The 21,236-nt window shown below is 57.3% G+C and overlaps 2 non-coding genes and 2 pseudogenes across 2 annotated transcripts; all 4 read left to right on the forward strand.

Annotated features, from left to right (window-relative positions):
• Window positions 1–466: 466 nt before the first annotated feature.
• On the forward strand, window positions 467–643 carry LOC124173842 (annotated as a pseudogene).
• Window positions 644–9,388: 8,745 nt separating this feature from the next.
• LOC124173720 lies at window positions 9,389–9,598 on the forward strand (annotated as a pseudogene).
• A 1,636-nt stretch (window positions 9,599–11,234) lies between these two features.
• LOC124173774 lies at window positions 11,235–11,427 on the forward strand. The gene has a single exon (XR_006868744.1). It is a non-coding gene; the product is annotated as a U2 spliceosomal RNA (small nuclear RNA).
• Window positions 11,428–13,063: 1,636 nt separating this feature from the next.
• Window positions 13,064–13,256, forward strand: LOC124173785. The gene has a single exon (XR_006868754.1). It is a non-coding gene; the product is annotated as a U2 spliceosomal RNA (small nuclear RNA).
• The last annotated feature ends 7,980 nt before the right edge of the window (window positions 13,257–21,236 follow it).

The following is a 21,236-nucleotide window of genomic DNA, read 5'->3' on the forward strand; positions in this document are numbered from 1 at the left end:
CGCGAACCGGATGCGCGCGGAACACCTGGGCGGACGGGGAAAACAAGAGAGCGTCGCGGCGGAGGAAAATGCGTCAGTGGCCACAGTGTATAAGTGGCCACGGCGCAAGTATGAATGAGCGGGCGGCCACGGGGTATAAGTGGCCGCCCAGCATGTGTTTTCTGTGCGTATGAATTGCAAATAAATATGTGTGAATGGAAAGCATTTATTTTCCCTTGAGTGAATGATAATATTAAGTGTGAAAAGCGCAGTGAACAAAAACATTAAGACAATAACCTGACCGGCCTCTCTTCGAAGCCGGCAGGGAAAAGTAACCCCTGACTGAGGGGTTACGCCATATCATGTAATAGCTTCAATGAATATTACAAGGGCGGCCCACACTTTGTGGGTCGTCCTTTTGTATCACAAACCCCAAGGAAGGGGAAATGTGCACATTTGATGTTCTGAATGAACCAATGTACGTGGCATCTTATTAAATAAAGAATTTTATCTGTTCTTATCAGCTTAATATCTGATACGTCCAGCATTGCTGGACCAGAATATTAATCTGATTTTTGAACATGGGCGGGGTCCCCGGAGTTTACTCCATCCCTGCCGCGGGTTGGCCCGGTATTGCAGTACCGCCGGGATCGGCCCAACATAAAAGGTTCCATAAATCAGAAAAGCTGATGAGAACAGATGTTTCTCTTCCTTGTTTCATTTAAAAAATTCCCGAATCGCGAAAATGCGACAAAGTCCGGAGATTCGTGAGGCAAGAAACGAATGGGCGAAGGAAAGAAGAAAATAACACTGGCCACCACTTCATTCATTTATTTTATCACCATTTTACATTTAAACCATGTCTGTAAAATAACAAGCAACAGCACAAAAAATAAAAACTGACAGAAAACAAAATTTTTTAACATGAGACATCGTTTGAAGAGGATGAATAATATGCCCTCACTAACACTGCAGAAAAGTTCATCTAATGCAGTGCACTGATCCTAGTGCAGAGCCGGGCACAATTTTTCCGGCTCCTCGGCCTTATGGCTAAGATAGGAGTGTAGTATGGGCACGGCTCCTCGGCCTTATGGCTAACATAGGAGTGTAGACGGGACTCGCATGCCAAGAGTGACATACGTCGTGGGAATGATGATGAAATTTTTCACTTTTAAGAAAACCTTCCGGAAAGCTGTCGAAACAGTTTCCGCACACTTTTCACACGGAAATTAGGTGAATGCAAGATTTATAAAATAACTTCCAAATATTCACCGGATCGAGTGAACATGGAAAATGACCGCCAAGCGTAGGTTTCCTCGAGAATTCCAAGTTTTTCTTGCGAATATGACGAGACAAGACGGACGCATCACGCTTCTGGTGAAATACACGCAGCATTCATCCGCGTTACCAAGGAGTCGTCGCTAACAATGAACGCCTTCCACTGAAAGCGCAGTCGAATTTCGCGGGGGCCGTGCTGCTGGCAGATAGTTCGACCCGGAGGCCGACGACGGCGTCGGCACGCACTCTGTTTACTTCAAGTGTAAAAAAATGAGGGTCGCGAATGATGACGAAACACAGGTGTCCAATGAAACCGTGAATTGCTTTCTTTCGGAGAGTTGCATTTCATGCCGATATTTTTTGCAAAAACATCCGAAATTATTGACTGATGCCGATTCTTCCGTCCCGTATTCTAGCCATTGCTGACGATTTTGGAAATTTTTTCCAGTCCCCGGAGAGGACTTTTTAAGCAGCTTTGAATCAGATTCCCCAGAGAGGACTTTTTAAGCAGTTTTAAGTCTGATTCCCCGGAATTTTAGCATTTCGAAAGAAAATACATGACTCGAGTGAGTAGGATAATGCTCTCTCATCGTGTTTCTTGACGTTTTCTGGACGATTTTGAGTGACTTTTTCGAGTCCCCGGAAATTCCCCGGAAATGGCAATTTTTTTGGGAATTTCCCAGGACCAAAGCATTCCCCCGGGAAGCGAACGCAGGATGCTCCACGAAGGACGCTGCGATCCCACACGACAGATGGCACCGAAGGCCCGGAAAACGGACCGCGTCCGTTACGTCCGCGACGCTCCTACGACTCTCCCGGACCCGCCGACGACACCAAAACTCCCGGAGTCTCCACACAACACTTTCGTGCGAATTTTTCCCCATTCTCACGCCTAAAATTCGCCATTCCGAGACCTTTCCTCGCGTCAAAAACTCTCGCCGCACACCACCGCCGCAGCATCCGACCTCATCACGCAAAATACCCGAAAAACCGTCCCGGAACCCCGGAAAAATTTATTAATTATCGCTTCTCGGCCTTATGGCTAAGATCAAAGTGTAGTCTTGAAGAGTGCGGACGTGCCTGCTGAGAGCTCCCGGGACCCCGACGGCGCTGAGACTCCCCGGCTCATCCCTGCCGCCCTGCCCGCCGGAGAGAGAGCGTCAATCTTCGGACTTCGAGCGTCCGCCAAAGCCCGGAATTTACAAACCGCGGTTGTGCCCAAACCGCGGGGCGTGGATTCCGGCCACTTTGGTCAAGTGCAAGTGTGTGTGCCAGCCCCCCCCTGCCCGATTTTGGTGCCGATTTCTCGCAAATTGCGGATTTTAGAAAAAGGCGCCAAAATTCGGGGGGGCCGTTTTTCTCGGGTGTGTGTGCCGGCACACCCGAGAAATTTTGGGAGGGAGTGAAGAAGTGAGTTTGGTGCTACTGGCCGCGAGTTCGACTCCCCACGACCCCGGTGGCGCCCGTCAGTGGCGCCGGAAGTTGGCGCGGTTTTTTGTAAAAATGTTTAGTTGTGTGTGAGATAGAGTGTTGTGCTTTTGTGTGTTTGTTTGTGTCAGTGTTAGCAACAGCCCGAGCAACTTTGGTGCACGTAGTGTGCACCGTTCGGCTGTTGCTAAGCACGTGGTCCCCCGCCACGTGGTCCCTCGCCGCGTGGTTCCCCGCCACGTGCTTCCCGCGCGCCAACTTCCCGCCCTCCCAGCATGGCAACACCGCCTGTCGCCCAGCGGACCCGCCGGAAGGCGAAGGAGAGGGGAGTGCATCGCCCTCGTGATGCTCCCTACGCCCCTCCCGACTCCCAGGCCTCCCCGTCGCTGCTTCCCGCAATGGACTCCGCTGGGAGCATTACCCGCTCGTGGCGGAAGACGCTGGAAGAGGAATGGAGTGCCGGGTCGTGGGATCCACGAGCCCTCGCTTCGCCCCCGACCCGATCTCCCGCCTTCCTCGCCACCCCCCGTCTCCGCCTCCCCTCCCCCATAAGTGCTCCCTCGGGATCCGCCCCTGCGAGTGCGTCGTCGGACGACCTTATCGTCGACATTGACAGCGCCCCCGCAGTGCATGACCCAGTGTTGCCCCGCCCCCTCCCCCTTGCCCCTGGTGTCACGGAACGTTGCCCTAGCGTCCGTGGACCATCCCCGGAGATTGTGTTCCTCCCGACACAATCTCCCTCCCCCTCTCGCGTCTCCCCCACTCCCAGTGCTCCGCAGTCATCCCCAGCTGCGTCTGCGATGGACGGCCTGGCGTCGCCTCGTGCGAGCGTGAGTGAATGTGTGAGTGTCGTCTCGGAGGACGGTGCGCAGCCGCGCCGAGACGAAGCGCAGGACGGCCCCATGTCGCCGCGTGTTTCCCCTCCCCTGTGTGGTGGCTCCCTGGAGGACGGATCCGTACCGCCCCAGGGGGCGTTGTCGGACGGCCTTCTGTCGCCGACAACACATTGTGACGACACGCAGCGGTTTGTGGTGGTGGACAGGTGGCGGTATCGGTCTGTCGGCACGCAGACTGACGAGCCATCTGCCTCCGCAAGTGTTGCGTGTGGGGAAAGTGTGTGTGCTTCGGTTTCCGACACAGACGAAGTGCGTGGCCTGGAGTGCACCATGGCGGATCCCGAGGTGTTCCTCGTCCCCTATTCCCCTTCCGTCCCCTCCCCCCTCACCCCCCGCTGCCACGTCAGAGATCTTAGTCCGATCTCTGACATCCCCCTTCCGGAAGAGGAGCGCGGCAGGTCCCACATGCGTGGTGCATCGTGGGAGCAGTTCCGCGTTTCCTCCGAGGAAAGGCGGCGGAGGAATCGGGAGCGGAAGAAGAGGAGGAAGAGACGACGCCGCGAGGAGCAGACGACGAGGGAGCCCGCCAGGCCACTCTCCCCTAGTGTCCGCCCCCAACCGCCTCCCATTCGCCGTCCCCCGCCCCCTCCCATTCATCGTCCTCAACCCCTACCCACCCCTCCTCCCCCCGTCCTGACTCAACGGCGTCCAGACATGCGCCCCTACAGGGAGCTCGTACCCACTGCCCCAGTGCCGCTGTTTTCCCCCAGTGAAGTGGCGCAGCTGCGCGCCCTTCTCCGGAACGGCGCAGCTGCGCGCGGTGCTCCCCTCCCGGCCCCTCAAGTGCCCCAGCATTCCCTGCGAAGGGAGAGAGAGCTGCCTCCGCGCTTTCGCCGACAGGTGGAAGCAGAGCATCGCCCGGAGGGGGAGGTAGTGAGGAGAAGAAGAAGGCGGAGAAGGGGGAATGGTGACGTCATTCCCCCTCCATCGGCGCCTTCTCCGACGACGCGTGGCCCGCCTCCTGTGCCCCAACACCGTCCTACTCTCGTGCGAGCTCCCGTTCCCCCCCCGCCCCCCGTGATGCCCCGAGTGGCCTGGCCCCCACACGCCCGGGGCAATTTTCCCTGGGGGCCGCAGGAGACCGAGTGGCCGATCCGTTACGGGATGGAGGCCCAACGGATGACACAGGCGGCCCCCTTCCCCCCTCCGCCGATGTACCAAGCCCCCCACCAGCAGCGGGTAGTGAGCCCCCCGGCCCACTGCTGGCCCCCGGTACATGGGTCACCGGCCCCCCAGCCCCGGTGTTGGTGCCCGTACCCGCACCCTTAGGCGACGAAGGGGAGGGGGAGTTGAGTGAAAGACAGGAGAAGTGGCTGCGTGACCTCCAGACGGCAAACGACGCGAACTCACTCTTTGCCGTCGTAAGCGAGGTCACAGCGGCAGCCGCTGTGTTCAACCCCCCTCCCAGGCTCCCCACGGTGACCCCCCGGCCCAACCCCCGCCCTTTGCCCGCTGCAGACCTCCAAAAACTTTACCGCAGCGGGAAAGGAAGAGCTTTCCGGCGGATTTGCGCCCCGACCGGAAAGCTATGTGAAATTCCACTGGCTTCCCTCAAGGCCCACTTCACCCGTCCCTCCCCCCCCTACGATCCGACGCAGCCATGGCCGGCTTTCATCCCGGAGTTCCCACCAGGACGTCGAGGGAGCGGCGAGCGGGAGATCACCTCTCCGATCACACCGGAAGAGGTGATCGACCGGCTGAAGAGGACGCGGGCGTCGGCTCCGGGACCTGACGGCGTGCCCTACTCCGCATACCGGCGTGTTGACTTTAATGGCGAGGTGCTGGCCGCCATTTTCAACCGGTGTGTGGAGTTAGGGAGGGTGCCCCCGCAGTGGAAGGAGACGCGGGTCACCCTGCTGCACAAGGGGGGGAGTGAGCACGAAGTGCGTAATTGGAGGCCGATCTCATTGGCCAACACGTTGGCCAAAGTGTTCATGGGCGTACTGGCGGACCGGATGCTTCCCTGGGCCCTCCGTGGGAAGCGCCTTTCGTTCCCCACCCAAAAGGGCTTCATCCCCGCCACGGAGGGCTGCATGGAGCACAACTTTGTGCTTCAGTCGGCCATAGAGCACGCGAGGGCGAGTTTTGGACAGGTGGCCGTCGCGTGGCTCGACTTGGCCGACGCGTTTCCGTCGGTGCCCCATGATCACATCCTCCGAGTGCTCCGCGAGATCGGCCTCCCGGTGAAGTGCGTCACGGTGATCGAGGACATGCTCCGTGGCTCCACGATGAAGGTAGCTGCTGCGGGTGGAGTCACGGATTCGATCACCGTGACGAGTGGTGTTCGCCAGGGGGACCCCCTTTCCCCCCTACTGTTTAACCTGGCGCTGGAGCCTGTACTGCGAGCGATTTCGGAGGATCGCACTCTCCAAGGCTTTCCCATGGGGACTGCGTGCGTCAAAGTCTTGGCGTACGCGGACGATTTAGTCCTCGTGGGGGGGAGTGCGGAATCGCTCGCGGCGCTCCTGGACGTCGCGGGAAGGGCCGCCGAGTGCTGTGGTTTGACCTTCAATCCGGGGAAGTGTGCATCGCTACACGTGGACTGGCGGTGCACGACGCCACAGCGCTCCAGGGGTGTTCAACGCACCCCCTTTTCCATCTGCGGCTCTCCCATCAGGTCGCTCGGCGTAGGTGACTCATACACCTACCTGGGGGCACCGATCGGCCTGAAAGTGAACGCGGCGCCCGCCACGGCGCTCGACTCCATCCTCGAGGATCTCCGGCGGCTCGACGAATCGGACTTGGCGCCGTGGCAGAAGATTGACGCGGTGCACGTCTTCCTGACACCGCGTCTCGAATTTCCCCTCCGAATCGTCCCTGTCCCGAAGAAGGCCATCCACGACTTCGACAAGGAGATGCAGCGAACGGTGAAGAAGTGGATGAGTCTCCCGACCCGCGCGGCGCGGGAAATGATCTCCCTCCCCAGGAGCCGGGGAGGGGGTGGCTACGTCCCGCTGCCGGCCCGCAAGGATGCGCTCACCGTGGTGCACGCGTTCCGGATGCTCACATGTCCGGACGCGTGCGTCGCGGATGTGGCGTGGCACACCTTGCGGGACATCATCAGCAGGCGGACGGGAAGGACGCAACGGACGGCGGTGCTGAGTAGGGAGTCGATGTGCGACTTCCTCAATGGCGCCGCCGACGACGTCGTCGGGACGGGAACGATCGCGGCGTCATCGCACTGGACCAGAGTGCGCGCGGCGACGAGGCAACTGCGGCGCTTCGTGGACATCCGGTGGGCGTGGAGCGCCGCCAGGGCGGAGTTGGCCATCGTCGTCCAGCGAGTGACGCCGTCGAGGGAAGAGATGACCGTGCCGGCCTCTGCCCGGAGGAGGCTGCACGGAATCATCTTGGCGGCCATGGGGGAGGGCTTCAGGCGCTCGCTGGTCGCGAAGCCGGATCAAGGAAAAGTGATAGCGGTGAGCTCTCGACACCCGGACTCGAACCACTGGGTGTCGGGAGGAGTGGGGATCCGGTTTTGCGACTGGCGCTTCATTCACAGAGCGCGGCTGAACGTTCTCCCCCTGAATGCGGCAAGAAGAGGAGCGGCCAGGAGAGACACTCGGTGCCGGGTCTGTGGACACGCGGAGGAGACCTTGCCGCATGTGGTGAACCACTGCTTGCCGCATGCGGACGGGTGGACCCGGCGCCACGACGAAATCATCAGTCTGCTGGTCGCTGAGCTGCCGCAAGGATGGGAGGTGCGAGTGAATCAGCGGGTACCTGGCGACGAGTCGCTGCTGCGTCCCGACTTGGTCATCTGGGAGGTTCCGAGGGGCGTGATCCACGTGATCGACATCACAGTGCCCTTCGAGAACCGACCGGAGGCCATGGCAGCAGCGAAGGCGAAGAAGATAGAGAAATACGCCGCCCTGGTCGATCGAATGCGGGTCCGGTGCGCCTACAAGATGGAGGTCCATCTCGACGCGTTGGTGGTAGGCGCACTGGGGAGCTGGACGTGGGAGAATGACTCTCTCCTCGCCCGGCTCCACATCCCTAAATCCCGCATTCGCCGTGCCCGACGAAAGATGGTTCTCGCGGCCATCAAGTGGTCGCGGGATATTTACGTCGGGCACATGACCGGGGTCCGCCAGTACCCGCCGGCAGAGACTCCCATCCGGGTTGCCGCACCCACCGCCGGAGGAGGGGCAGGGAGCAGAGGCGCCGCCACGGAGCAGCCTGGAGCGGGAGGCGCCGAGGACCGCGCGGCGTCGAGGGAGAGCGGCGTTCCGGACGACGGAGCTCCCATCGTTGGACGAGGGGAGCCGAGTCTAAGGACGCCGAGGGACCGCGACGCCCCCCCTTGCCCTCCCGTAACCCCCTCTGATCCCTGCCCCTGTGTAATGTGCTCCTGAGGACGTCCACTCACCGCCCGAGACGCCAGGAGCCATGTTTACATGTGTATATATATTCGTGTTAGGTTAGGGCCCGTGAGATTCCCGGGTGTTTGTGTTGTGTGAATGCGAAAGTACGGTCTGGCATCGACTTTCCATTTACGGCACCCCCTCCGAGTGTAATTAGTGCGACGGACAGTGACCGCAATGCGTCGATTCACTCGGAGGCGAGGTAGCGTGCCATGGTGTGAATGGTTCTTGTATATATCGCGTGAAGTGAAGGGAATACTCACGGGCAGTCAATGTGTGTGTGTGTGTATTTTGTGTTTTTGCTTCTTCATTGTGTGTATGTTTCCCACCATCCTCGAGTGTATGTGTTGTGTCGGGGGCGGCACCGTGTGTGACGCGATGTGGCCATGAGTGTGTTTTTCTGTGTGTGTGCGTCGCGGCAACGATGTAAGCATCGACGTGACGGTTTTTCGTTGTCGCGGCGAACGTGTGAATGTTCCCTGGGCGTAGTGTAAATAGAGATTGCCGCGTGCGCGCGCGCCCAGGGATTTAAATGGTCAATTTCATCTTGCGGTGTCGCCCGCCGAAGTTTTCAGTTCGCCCGCCGGCCGCAGTCTCGGGCAGGTGGCGCGCCGGCGGCGGCTTCGCTGCAGGCCGTTCCCACGATAGGCAGGTGTTCCCCTCCGTTGCCCTTTCCCAAGCGCCAGTGACGGAGGGGAGGGAGCGGCCTAAAGCCAGGGCAAATGTGTGTGAGTGTTGTGTTAGTGTGTGTGTCTCTCCGCCGCTGTGGCGGTAGTGGGGGAGGAGAAGAATGCGGCGGCCTTCGGTGGCATTCGAGGAATGTCGCCTCACCTCCAGTGCTTCCGCCCCTCTTTCCCCCCCGCCCTCCCCGTCCCCGCCGCCCTGCCGACGACGCCAGCAGCAGCCATGCGCAGAGGAGTTGCGCGTGGACCTGGGGACTCTGCGCGCTCTCGGCGACCGGCTGCAGGCGGCGTGGAGCGGTGGCGCGTGGAACCAGGGGGCCTTCCACGCGCCTTCGGACGGGGAAGAGAAGACAGAAGAACGTCGCGGCGGAGATGAATGCGCTCGTGGCCACAGCGTATAAGTGGCCACGGCGCAGGTATGAAAGAGCGGGCGGCCACGGGGTATAAGTGGCCGCCTCGCATGTGTGTATGGTACGAATGAATGATCTGTAAATAAAACCGAATGAATGAGTTGATTTATTTTTCCCTGAATGAATGAATTTGAGTGCAAAATGAAGAAGTGAAAACACTGAAGTGGACAATAGACATAAAAACTATTCCCGACCGGCCTCACTTCGAGTCCGGCGGTGAGAAGTGGCCCCTAAGTGAGGGGCCACAAAATACTTGTAATAGCTTCCATGGCATTACTAGGGCGGCCCACACTTGGTGGGTCGCCCTTCTGTATCATCCCCCCCCACGAAAGGTGGGGGGATCTGTAACAATATCTGTTTTGGATATAACTCTGTACTTGGCAATATACTAAATAAATACAATTTATCTGTTCTTATCAGCTTAATATCTGATACGTCCAGCATTGCTGGACCAGAATATTAATCTGATTTTTGAACATGGGCGGGGTCCCCGGAGTTTACTCCATCCCTGCCGCGGGTTGGCCCGGTATTGCAGTACCGCCGGGATCGGCCCAACATAAAAGGTTCCATAAATCAGAAAAGCTGATGAGAACAGATGTTTCTCTTCCTTGTTTCATTTAAAAAATTCCCGAATCGCGAAAATGCGACAAAGTCCGGAGATTCGTGAGGCAAGAAACGAATGGGCGAAGGAAAGAAGAAAATAACACTGGCCACCACTTCATTCATTTATTTTATCACCATTTTACATTTAAACCATGTCTGTAAAATAACAAGCAACAGCACAAAAAATAAAAACTGACAGAAAACAAAATTTTTTAACATGAGACATCGTTTGAAGAGGATGAATAATATGCCCTCACTAACACTGCAGAAAAGTTCATCTAATGCAGTGCACTGATCCTAGTGCAGAGCCGGGCACAATTTTTCCGGCTCCTCGGCCTTATGGCTAAGATAGGAGTGTAGTATGGGCACGGCTCCTCGGCCTTATGGCTAACATAGGAGTGTAGACGGGACTCGCATGCCAAGAGTGACATACGTCGTGGGAATGATGATGAAATTTTTCACTTTTAAGAAAACCTTCCGGAAAGCTGTCGAAACAGTTTCCGCACACTTTTCACACGGAAATTAGGTGAATGCAAGATTTATAAAATAACTTCCAAATATTCACCGGATCGAGTGAACATGGAAAATGACCGCCAAGCGTAGGTTTCCTCGAGAATTCCAAGTTTTTCTTGCGAATATGACGAGACAAGACGGACGCATCACGCTTCTGGTGAAATACACGCAGCATTCATCCGCGTTACCAAGGAGTCGTCGCTAACAATGAACGCCTTCCACTGAAAGCGCAGTCGAATTTCGCGGGGGCCGTGCTGCTGGCAGATAGTTCGACCCGGAGGCCGACGATGGCGTCGGCACGCACTCTGTTTACTTCAAGTGTAAAAAAATGAGGGTCGCGAATGATGACGAAACACAGGTGTCCAATGAAACCGTGAATTGCTTTCTTTCGGAGAGTTGCATTTCATGCCGATATTTTTTGCAAAAACATCCGAAATTATTGACTGATGCCGATTCTTCCGTCCCGTATTCTAGCCATTGCTGACGATTTTGGAAATTTTTTCCAGTCCCCGGAGAGGACTTTTTAAGCAGCTTTGAATCAGATTCCCCAGAGAGGACTTTTTAAGCAGTTTTAAGTCTGATTCCCCGGAATTTTAGCATTTCGAAAGAAAATACATGACTCGAGTGAGTAGGATAATGCTCTCTCATCGTGTTTCTTGACGTTTTCTGGACGATTTTGAGTGACTTTTTCGAGTCCCCGGAAATTCCCCGGAAATGGCAATTTTTTTGGGAATTTCCCAGGACCAAAGCATTCCCCCGGGAAGCGAACGCAGGATGCTCCACGAAGGACGCTGCGATCCCACACGACAGATGGCACCGAAGGCCCGGAAAACGGACCGCGTCCGTTACGTCCGCGACGCTCCTACGACTCTCCCGGACCCGCCGACGACACCAAAACTCCCGGAGTCTCCACACAACACTTTCATGCGAATTTTTCCCCATTCTCACGCCTAAAATTCGCCATTCCGAGACCTTTCCTCGCGTCAAAAACTCTCGCCGCACACCACCGCCGCAGCATCCGACCTCATCACGCAAAATACCCGAAAAACCGTCCCGGAACCCCGGAAAAATTTATTAATTATCGCTTCTCGGCCTTATGGCTAAGATCAAAGTGTAGTATCTGTTCTTATCAGCTTAATATCTGATACGTCCAGCATTGCTGGACCAGAATATTAATCTGATTTTTGAACATGGGCGGGGTCCCCGGAGTTTACTCCATCCCTGCCGCGGGTTGGCCCGGTATTGCAGTACCGCCGGGATCGGCCCAACATAAAAGGTTCCAAAAATCAGAAAAGCTGATGAGAACAGATGTTTCTCTTCCTTGTTTCATTTAAAAAATTCCCGAATCGCGAAAATTCGACAAAGTCCGGAGATTCGTGAGGCAAGAAACGAATGGGCGAAGGAAAGAAGAAAATAACACTGGCCACCACTTCATTCATTTATTTTATCACCATTTTACATTTAAACCATGTCTGTAAAATAACAAGCAACAGCACAAAAAATAAAAACTGACAGAAAACAAAATTTTTTAACATGAGACATCGTTTGAAGAGGATGAATAATATGCCCTCACTAACACTGCAGAAAAGTTCATCTAATGCAGTGCACTGATCCTAGTGCAGAGCCGGGCACAATTTTTCCGGCTCCTCGGCCTTATGGCTAAGATAGGAGTGTAGTATGGGCACGGCTCCTCGGCCTTATGGCTAACATAGGAGTGTAGACGGGACTCGCATGCCAAGAGTGACATACGTCGTGGGAATGATGATGAAATTTTTCACTTTTAAGAAAACCTTCCGGAAAGCTGTCGAAACAGTTTCCGCACACTTTTCACACGGAAATTAGGTGAATGCAAGATTTATAAAATAACTTCCAAATATTCACCGGATCGAGTGAACATGGAAAATGACCGCCAAGCGTAGGTTTCCTCGAGAATTCCAAGTTTTTCTTGCGAATACGACGAGACAAGACGGACGCATCACGCTTCTGGTGAAATACACGCGGCATTCATCCGCGTTACCAAGGAGTCGTCGCTAACAATGAACGCCTTCCACTGAAAGCGCAGTCGAATTTCGCGGGGGCCGTGCTGCTGGCAGATAGTTCGACCCGGAGGCCGACGACGGCGTCGGCACGCACTCTGTTTACTTCAAGTGTAAAAAAATGAGGGTCGCGAATGATGACGAAACACAGGTGTCCAATGAAACCGTGAATTGCTTTCTTTCGGAGAGTTGCATTTCATGCCGATATTTTTTGCAAAAACATCCGAAATTATTGACTGATGCCGATTCTTCCGTCCCGTATTCTAGCCATTGCTGACGATTTTGGAAATTTTTTCCAGTCCCCGGAGAGGACTTTTTAAGCAGCTTTGAATCAGATTCCCCAGAGAGGACTTTTTAAGCAGTTTTAAGTCTGATTCCCCGGAATTTTAGCATTTCGAAAGAAAATACATGACTCGAGTGAGTAGGATAATGCTCTCTCATCGTGTTTCTTGACGTTTTCTGGACGATTTTGAGTGACTTTTTCGAGTCCCCGGAAATTCCCCGGAAATGGCAATTTTTTTGGGAATTTCCCAGGACCAAAGCATTCCCCCGGGAAGCGAACGCAGGATGCTCCACGAAGGACGCTGCGATCCCACACGACAGATGGCACCGAAGGCCCGGAAAACGGACCGCGTCCGTTACGTCCGCGACGCTCCTACGACTCTCCCGGACCCGCCGATGACACCAAAACTCCCGGAGTCTCCACACAACACTTTCATGCGAATTTTTCCCCAATCTCACGCCTAAAATTCGCCATTCCGAGACCTTTCCTCGCGTCAAAAACTCTCGCCGCACACCACCGCCGCAGCATCCGACCTCATCACGCAAAATACCCGAAAAACCGTCCCGGAACCCCGGAAAAATTTATTAATTATCGCTTCTCGGCCTTATGGCTAAGATCAAAGTGTAGTATCTGTTCTTATCAGCTTAATATCTGATACGTCCAGCATTGCTGGACCAGAATATTAATCTGATTTTTGAACATGGGCGGGGTCCCCGGAGTTTACTCCATCCCTGCCGCGGGTTGGCCCGGTATTGCAGTACCGCCGGGATCGGCCCAACATAAAAGGTTCCAAAAATCAGAAAAGCTGATGAGAACAGATGTTTCTCTTCCTTGTTTCATTTAAAAAATTCCCGAATCGCGAAAATTCGACAAAGTCCGGAGATTCGTGAGGCAAGAAACGAATGGGCGAAGGAAAGAAGAAAATAACACTGGCCACCACTTCATTCATTTATTTTATCACCATTTTACATTTAAACCATGTCTGTAAAATAACAAGCAACAGCACAAAAAATAAAAACTGACAGAAAACAAAATTTTTTAACATGAGACATCGTTTGAAGAGGATGAATAATATGCCCTCACTAACACTGCAGAAAAGTTCATCTAATGCAGTGCACTGATCCTAGTGCAGAGCCGGGCACAATTTTTCCGGCTCCTCGGCCTTATGGCTAAGATAGGAGTGTAGTATGGGCACGGCTCCTCGGCCTTATGGCTAACATAGGAGTGTAGACGGGACTCGCATGCCAAGAGTGACATACGTCGTGGGAATGATGATGAAATTTTTCACTTTTAAGAAAACCTTCCGGAAAGCTGTCGAAACAGTTTCCGCACACTTTTCACACGGAAATTAGGTGAATGCAAGATTTATAAAATAACTTCCAAATATTCACCGGATCGAGTGAACATGGAAAATGACCGCCAAGCGTAGGTTTCCTCGAGAATTCCAAGTTTTTCTTGCGAATATGACGAGACAAGACGGACGCATCACGCTTCTGGTGAAATACACGCAGCATTCATCCGCGTTACCAAGGAGTCGTCGCTAACAATGAACGCCTTCCACTGAAAGCGCAGTCGAATTTCGCGGGGGCCGTGCTGCTGGCAGATAGTTCGACCCGGAGGCCGACGACGGCGTCGGCACGCACTCTGTTTACTTCAAGTGTAAAAAAATGAGGGTCGCGAATGATGACGAAACACAGGTGTCCAATGAAACCGTGAATTGCTTTCTTTCGGAGAGTTGCATTTCATGCCGATATTTTTTGCAAAAACATCCGAAATTATTGACTGATGCCGATTCTTCCGTCCCGTATTCTAGCCATTGCTGACGATTTTGGAAATTTTTTCCAGTCCCCGGAGAGGACTTTTTAAGCAGCTTTGAATCAGATTCCCCAGAGAGGACTTTTTAAGCAGTTTTAAGTCTGATTCCCCGGAATTTTAGCATTTCGAAAGAAAATACATGACTCGAGTGAGTAGGATAATGCTCTCTCATCGTGTTTCTTGACGTTTTCTGGACGATTTTGAGTGACTTTTTCGAGTCCCCGGAAATTCCCCGGAAATGGCAATTTTTTTGGGAATTTCCCAGGACCAAAGCATTCCCCCGGGAAGCGAACGCAGGATGCTCCACGAAGGACGCTGCGATCCCACACGACAGATGGCACCGAAGGCCCGGAAAACGGACCGCGTCCGTTACGTCCGCGACGCTCCTACGACTCTCCCGGACCCGCCGACGACACCAAAACTCCCGGAGTCTCCACACAACACTTTCGTGCGAATTTTTCCCCATTCTCACGCCTAAAATTCGCCATTCCGAGACCTTTCCTCGCGTCAAAAACTCTCGCCGCACACCACCGCCGCAGCATCCGACCTCATCACGCAAAATACCCGAAAAACCGTCCCGGAACCCCGGAAAAATTTATTAATTATCGCTTCTCGGCCTTATGGCTAAGATCAAAGTGTAGTCTCGAAGAGAGCGGACGTGCCTGCGGAGAGCTCCCGAGACCCCGACGGCGCTGAGGTTCACCGGCTCATCCCTGCCGCCCTGCCCGCCGGAGAGAGAGCGTCAATCTTCGGACTTCGAGCGTCCGCCAAAGCCCGGAATTTACAAACCGCGGTTGTGCCCAAACCGCGGGGCGTGGATTCCGGCCACTTTGGTCAAGTGCAAGTGTGTGTGCCAGCCCCCCCCTGCCCGATTTTGGTGCCGATTTCTCGCAAATTGCGGATTTTAGAAAAAGGCGCCAAAATTCGGGGGGGCCGTTTTTCTCGGGTGTGTGTGCCGGCACACCCGAGAAATTTTGGGAGGGAGTGAAGAAGTGTGTTTGGTGCTACTGGCCGCGAGTTCGACTCCCCACGACCCCGGTGGCGCCCGCCAGTGGCGCCGGAAGTTGGCGCGGTTTATTGTAAAAATGTTTAGTTGTGTGTGAGATAGAGTGTTGTGCTTTTGTGTGTTTGTTTGTGTCAGTGTTAGCAACAGCCCGAGCAACTTTGGTGCACGTAGTGTGCACCGTTCGGCTGTTGCTAAGCACGTGGTCCCCCGCCACGTGGTCCCTCGCCGCGTGGTTCCCCGCCACGTGCTTCCCGCGCGCCAACTTCCCGCCCTCCCAGCATGGCAACACCGCCTGTCGCCCAGCGGACCCGCCGGAAGGCGAAGGAGAGGGGAGTGCATCGCCCTCGTGATGCTCCCTACGCCCCTCCCGACTCCCAGGCCTCCCCGTCGCTGCTTCCCGCAATGGACTCCGCTGGGAGCATTACCCGCTCGTGGCGGAAGACGCTGGAAGAGGAATGGAGTGCCGGGTCGTGGGATCCACGAGCCCTCGCTTCGCCCCCGACCCGATCTCCCGCCTTCCTCGCCACCCCCCGTCTCCGCCTCCCCTCCCCCATAAGTGCTCCCTCGGGATCCGCCCCTGCGAGTGCGTCGTCGGACGACCTTATCGTCGACATTGACAGCGCCCCCGCAGTGCATGACCCAGTGTTGCCCCGCCCCCTCCCCCTTGCCCCTGGTGTCACGGAACGTTGCCCTAGCGTCCGTGGACCATCCCCGGAGATTGTGTTCCTCCCGACACAATCTCCCTCCCCCTCTCGCGTCTCCCCCACTCCCAGTGCTCCGCAGTCATCCCCAGCTGCGTCTGCGATGGACGGCCTGGCGTCGCCTCGTGCGAGCGTGAGTGAATGTGTGAGTGTCGTCTCGGAGGACGGTGCGCAGCCGCGCCGAGACGAAGCGCAGGACGGCCCCATGTCGCCGCGTGTTTCCCCTCCCCTGTGTGGTGGCTCCCTGGAGGACGGATCCGTACCGCCCCAGGGGGCGTTGTCGGACGGCCTGCTGTCGCCGACAACACATTGTGACGACACGCAGCGGTTTGTGGTGGTGGACAGGTGGCGGTATCGGTCTGTCGGCACGCAGACTGACGAGCCATCTGCCTCCGCAAGTGTTGCGTGTGGGGAAAGTGTGTGTGCTTCGGTTTCCGACACAGACGAAGTGCGTGGCTCGGAGTGCACCATGGCGGATCCCGAGGTGTTCCTCGTCCCCTATTCCCCTTCCGTCCCCTCCCCCCTCACCCCCCGCTGCCACGTCAGAGATCTTAGTCCGATCTCTGACATCCCCCTTCCGGAAGAGGAGCGCGGCAGGTCCCACATGCGCGGTGCATCGTGGGAGCAGTTCCGCGTTTCCTCCGAGGAAAGGCGGCGGAGGAATCGGGAGCGGAAGAAGAGGAGGAAGAGACGACGCCGCGAGGAGCAGACGACGAGGGAGCCCGCCAGGCCACTCTCCCCTAGTGTCCGCCCCCAACCGCCTCCCATTCGCCGTCCCCCGCCCCCTCCCATTCATCGTCCTCAACCCCTACCCACCCCTCCTCCCCCCGTCCTGACTCAACGGCGTCCAGACATGCGCCCCTACAGGGAGCTCGTACCCACTGCCCCAGTGCCGCTGTTTTCCCCCAGTGAAGTGGCGCAGCTGCGCGCCCTTCTCCGGAACGGCGCAGCTGCGCGCGGTGCTCCCCTCCCGGCCCCTCAAGTGCCCCAGCATTCCCTGCGAAGGGAGAGAGAGCTGCCTCCGCGCTTTCGCCGACAGGTGGAAGCAGAGCATCGCCCGGAGGGGGAGGTAGTGAGGAGAAGAAGAAGGCGGAGAAGGGGGAATGGTGACGTCATTCCCCCTCCATCGGCGCCTTCTCCGACGATGCGTGGCCCGCCTCCTGTGCCCCAACACCGTCCTCCTACTCTCGTGCGAGCTTCCGTTCCCCCCCCGCCCCCCGTGATGCCCCGAGTGGCCTGGCCCCCACACGCCCGGGGCAATTTTCCCTGGGGGCCGCAGGAGACCGAGTGGCCGATCCGTTACGGGATGGAGGCCCAACGGATGACACAGGCGGCCCCCTTCCCCCCTCCGCCGATGTACCAAGCCCCCCACCAGCAGTGGGTAGTGAGCCCCCCGGCCCACTGCTGGCCCCCGGTACATGGGTCACCGGCCACCCAGCCCCGGTGTTGGTGCCCGTACCCGCACCCTTAGGCGACAAAGGGGAGGGGGAGTTGAGTGAAAGACAGGAGAAGTGGCTGCGTGACCTCCAGACGGCAAACGACGCGAACTCACTCTTTGCCGTCGTAAGCGAGGTCACAGCGGCAGCCGCTGTGTTCAACCCCCCTCCCAGGCTCCCCACGGTGACCCCCCGGCCCAACCCCCGCCCTTTGCCCGCTGCAGACCTCCAAAAACTTTACCGCAGCGGGAAAGGAAGAGCTTTCCGGCGGATTTGCGCCCCGACCGGAAAGCTATGTGAAATTCCACTGGCTTCCCTCAAGGCCCACTTCACCCGTCCCTCCCCCCCCTACGATCCGACGCAGCCATGGCCGGCTTTCATCCCGGAGTTCCCACCAGGACGTCGAGGGAGCGGCGAGCGGGAGATCACCTCTCCGATCACACCGGAAGAGGTGATCGACCGGCTGAAGAGGACGCGGGCGTCGGCTCCGGGACCTGACGGCGTGCCCTACTCCGCATACCGGCGTGTTGACTTTAATGGCGAGGTGCTGGCCGCCATTTTCAACCGGTGTGTGGAGTTAGGGAGGGTGCCCCCGCAGTGGAAGGAGACGCGGGTCACCCTGCTGCACAAGGGGGGGAGTGAGCACGAAGTGCGTAATTGGAGGCCGATCTCATTGGCCAACACGTTGGCCAAAGTGTTCATGGGCGTACTGGCGGACCGGATGCTCCCCTGGGCCCTCCGTGGGAAGCGCCTTTCGTTCCCCACCCAAAAGGGCTTCATCCCCGCCACGGAGGGCTGCATGGAGCACAACTTCGTGCTCCAGTCGGCCATAGAGCACGCGAGGGCGAGTTTTGGACAGGTGGCCGTCGCGTGGCTCGATTTGGCCGACGCTTTTCCGTCGGTGCCCCATGACCACATCCTGCGAGTGCTCCGCGAGATCGGCCTCCCAGTGAAGTGCGTCACGGTGATCGAGGACATGCTCCGTGGCTCCACGATGACGGTAGCTGCAGCGGGTGGAGTCACGGATTCGATCACTGTGACGAGTGGTGTTCGTCAGGGGGACCCCCTTTCCCCTCTCCTTTTTAACCTTGCGCTGGAGCCCGTTCTGCGAGCGATTTTGGAGGATCGCACTCTCCAAGGCTTTCCCATGGGGACTGCGTACGTCAAAGTCTTGGCGTACGCGGACGATTTAGTCCTCGTGGGGGGGAGTGCGGAATCGCTCGCGGCGCTCCTGGACGTCGCGGGAAGGGCCGCCGAGTGCTGTGGTTTGACCTTCAATCCGGGGAAGTGTGCATCGCTACACGTGGACTGGCGATGCACGACGCCACAGCGCTCCAGGGGTTTTCAACGCACCCCCTTTTCCATCTGCGGCTCTCCCATCAGGTCGCTCGGCGTAGGTGACTCATACACCTACCTGGGGGCACCGATCGGCCTGAAAGTCAACGCGGCGCCCGCCACGGCGCTCGACTCCATCCTCGAGGATCTCCGGCGGCTCGACGAATCGGACTTGGCGCCGTGGCAGAAGATAGACGCGGTGCACGTCTTCCTGACACCGCGTCTCGAATTTCCCCTCCGAATCGTCCCTGTCCCGAAGAAGGCCATCCACGACTTCGACAAGGAGATGCAGCGAACGGTGAAGAAGTGGATGAGTCTCCCAACCCGCGCGGCGCGGGAAATGATCTCCCTCCCCAGGAGCCGGGGAGGGGGTGGCTACGTCCCGCTGCCGGCCCGCAAGGATGCGCTCACCGTGGTGCATGCGTTCCGGATGCTAACATGTCCGGACGTGTGCGTCGCGGATGTGGCGTGGCACACCTTGCGGGACATCATCAGCAGGCGGACGGGAAGGACGCAACGGACGGCGGTGCTGAGTAGGGAGTCGATGTGCGACTTCCTCAATGGCGCCGCCGACGACGTCGTCGGGACGGGAACGATCGCGGCGTCATCGCACTGGACCAGAGTGCGCGCGGCGACGAGGCAACTGCGGCGCTTCGTGGATATCCGGTGGGCGTGGAGCGCCGCCAGGGCGGAGTTGGCCATCGTCGTCCAGCGAGTGACGCCGTCGAGGGAAGAGATGACCGTGCCGGCCTCTGCCCGGAGGAGGCTGCACGGAATCATCTTGGCGGCCATGGGGGAGGGCTTCAGGCGCTCGCTGGTCGCGAAGCCGGATCAAGGAAAAGTGATAGCAATGAGCTCTCGACACCCGGACTCGAACCACTGGGTGTCGGGAGGAGTGGGGATCCGGTTTTGCGACTGGCGCTTCATTCACAGAGCGCGGCTGAACGTTCTCCCCCTGAATGCGGCAAGAAGAGGAGCGGCCAGGAGAGACACTCGGTGCCGGGTCTGTGGACACGCGGAGGAGACCTTGCCGCATGTGGTGAACCACTGCTTGCCGCATGCGGACGGGTGGACCCGGCGCCATGACGAAATCATCAGTCTGCTGGTCGCTGAGCTGCCGCAAGGATGGGAGGTGCGAATGAATCAGCGGGTACCTGGCGACGAGTCGCTGCTGCGTCCCGACTTGGTCATCTGGGAGGTTCCGAGGGGCGTGATCCACGTGATCGACATCACAGTGCCCTTCGAGAACCGACCGGAGGCCATGGCAGCAGCGAAGGCGAAGAAGATCGAAAAATACGCCGCCCTGGTCGATCGAATGCGGGTCCGGTGCGCCTACAAGATGGAGGTCCATCTCGACGCGTTGGTGGTAGGCGCACTGGGGAGCTGGACGTGGGAGAATGACTCTCTCCTCGCCCGGCTCCACATCCCTAAATCCCGCATTCGCCGTGCCCGACGAAAGATGGTTCTCGCGGCCATCAAGTGGTCGCGGGATATTTACGTCGGGCACATGACCGGGGTCCGCCAGTACCCGCCGGCAGAGACTCCCATCCGGGTTGCCGCACCCACCGCCGGAGGAGGGGCAGGGAGCAGAGGCGCCGCCACGGAGCAGCCTGGAGCGGGAGGCGCCGAGGACCGCGCGGCGTCGAGGGAGAGCGGCGTTCCGGACGACGGAGCTCCCATCGTTGGACGAGGGGAGCCGAGTCTAAGGACGCCGAGGGACCGCGACGCCCCCCCTTGCCCTCCCGTAACCCCCTCTGATCCCTGCCCCTGTGTAATGTGCTCCTGAGGACGTCCACTCACCGCCCGAGACGCCAGGAGCCATGTTTACATATGTATATATATTCGTGTTAGGTTAGGGCCCGTGAGATTCCCGTGTGTTTGTGTTGTGTGAATGCGAAAGTACGGTCTGGCATCGACTTTCCATTTACGGCACCCCCTCCGAGTGTAGTTAGTGCGACGGAGAGTGACCGCAATGCGTCGATTCACTCGGAGGCGAGGTAGCGTGCCATGGTGTGAATGGTTCTTGTATATATCGCGTGAAGTGAAGGGAATACTCACGGGCAGTCAATGTGTGTGTGCTTTGTTGCGTTTTCGTTTCTTCATTGTGTGTATGTTTCCCACCATCCTCGAGTGTATGTGTTGTGTCGGGGGCGGCACCGTGTGTGACGCGATGTGGCCATGAGTGTGTTTTTCTGTGTGTGTGCGTCACGGCAACGATGTAAGCATCGACGTGACGGTTTTTCGTTGTCGCGGCGAACGTGTGAATGTTCCCTGGGCGTAGTGTAAATAGAGATTGCCGCGTGCGCGCGCGCCCAGGGATTTAAATGGTCAATTTCATCGTGCGGTGTCGCCCGCCGAAGTTTTCAGTTCGCCCGCCGGCCGCAGTCTCGGGCAGGTGGCGCGCCGGCGTCGGCTTCGCTGCAGGCCGTTCCCACGATAGGCAGGTGTTCCCCTCCGTTGCCCTTTCCCA

The sequence above is a fragment of the Ischnura elegans genome, chromosome 1 (genome assembly GCF_921293095.1).
Source record: "Ischnura elegans chromosome 1, ioIscEleg1.1, whole genome shotgun sequence".
In the NCBI taxonomy this organism is placed as follows: domain Eukaryota; kingdom Metazoa; phylum Arthropoda; class Insecta; order Odonata; family Coenagrionidae; genus Ischnura; species Ischnura elegans.